Here is a 1,967-nt window from a genome sequence, read left to right on the forward strand (position 1 = left end):
TATATATATATGTTAGTGTACGCACACTCACACACACACACACACACACAAATGTACACATATATATATAATTACATTCATAAATATTTATGTGAAAGCATACATAAAACGAAGAAGATTTAATACGCTGAAAACATGTCTCTTTTCATGACTGCGGTCTTAAGAGCAAGATAAGAACAATTTTCAAATTCAATGCACTCGATTTTACGCATTCATTTCGAAGGGATTCAGTGATAAAAAAACCACACACTTGGGTGGGCTGCGTCTGGATTATTAACGGTACAGCGATCGTGTTGAACTATTGGCATACTTGTTGATGGAATCCAGCTTGATCAGTGTGTTTCAATCAACACGCTTTCTTGTTGTCTGTCACATAGTCAAACTTTAAGATACATCGTGTGTAGAAGGTGTGGCGTTTTCAAGCTTATCCTGAATTTCCAACGCGGCGTTAATAGGGCGAGAAATAACATACTTAGAGGTAGACACTTACTTAATCTAGATAGATAGATAGATAGATAGATAGATAGATATGATGGTCTGACCGTCTGCCAAGCAAATGCGAAGTAATGATTGAAGTAGATGGTGAATATGCTCCGGAATAATCATTTAAAGATGTTTCTGTTACATGTTGTTATTGTTTTTGTTGAATAAAATTTGTTGAAAAAAAAAAAAGCTGCACCAACCCAATATACATATATTTCGTTATCAAATGAATTAGTCCCTTTTTTCTTTCAACTTGGTTACTCTATGATAATATATCGGAAAATTGGCTAAATTTATTCAAATTTTAAGAAGATAAACAAAAGTTGAAGGATAAGAATATCGCTATAAGTAAAGACTACGACAAAACTAGTTTTCGTGTTAATTCAAATATTAGAAGGTTTAAAATAAATGTAAAGAAATGGACGAATTATGCTGACAACCGAATATATATATATATGTGTGTGTGTGTGTGTGTGTGTGTGTGTGTGTGTATGTATGTATGTATATATGTGGGTGTATGTATATATGTATGTATGTGTTTATATATCACGTGATTGACTAGACTATCGCATGTTTTTTACACATCAATGTTCACAATATGCTATGCCTCGTTTTAGATTTCGAATGCTGCCAACCCGCTGGCTAGTGGAGCAAGCCAACGTTCCTTCTAATTAGAGGGCTACACCGTGGCAGGGTTAGCCATTTGTAGCTAAGTGAACTGGAGCAACGTGAAATAAAGTTGCTCGCTCTGTGAATCGATCCCACGATCCCAACGTTTGATCGTGAGTTGAACACCGCTAAACACTAGGCCACGCACCTTCAAACACACACAGACGGGCACACGCACCCGGATATATATATATATAAAACAATCGGTAAGCGAGTCCGTATGCTTAAAAATCTTGTGTATAAATGTTTGCACACATTCTTAAGCGACCGTCACACCGTCTTTTATCTATGACCTATGATTTTGCTATAAATGAAATACCGTGGTGCTGTTGACATTACCCAGAAATATTTCCGTTAACAAGATCTTAGTAGGTCTCTCACATTCAGAGAAGAGACAGAGCTTTGTTACTTGAAAAGGTTTAAGGTGGATTCTTAGAAACTTCTTGATCAAGTGTTCGGTCCTAATTCGCGGATAGCTTTTTATTTTATTTCATTGTTTTAATATTGGCGTAGGCACGTGCAGGAGGAGGCTGATATGGTGTTGGAATGTCAGATGGATTCTGTACCCAACCTTTTAACTCTATGTACACGCACGTGTAGTCAGATGCGTTGATGTGTGTGTGTATATATACATATATATATATATATATATGATGTGTGTCAGTAGAGAGAGAAAGAGAGAGAGAGAGAAAGAGAGAGAGAGAGAGAAAGAGAGAGAGAGAGAAAGAGAGAGAGAGATGAATATATATGTATTATCGGTATATTTGTATATAAAATTTAATTGTATGTGTGTATATGGAATATGCCGTGTCAAG

The 1,967-nt window shown here is 36.0% G+C and overlaps 1 protein-coding gene across 1 annotated transcript in view; it reads left to right on the forward strand.

Annotated features, from left to right (window-relative positions):
* Window positions 1-1,967, forward strand: part of LOC106872231 (fibroblast growth factor 18) — a 106,839-nt gene that overhangs the window by 86,078 nt on the left and 18,794 nt on the right. The window lies entirely within an intron of this gene.

The sequence above is a fragment of the Octopus bimaculoides genome, chromosome 18 (genome assembly GCF_001194135.2).
Source record: "Octopus bimaculoides isolate UCB-OBI-ISO-001 chromosome 18, ASM119413v2, whole genome shotgun sequence".
Classification (NCBI taxonomy): Eukaryota; Metazoa; Mollusca; class Cephalopoda; order Octopoda; family Octopodidae; genus Octopus; species Octopus bimaculoides.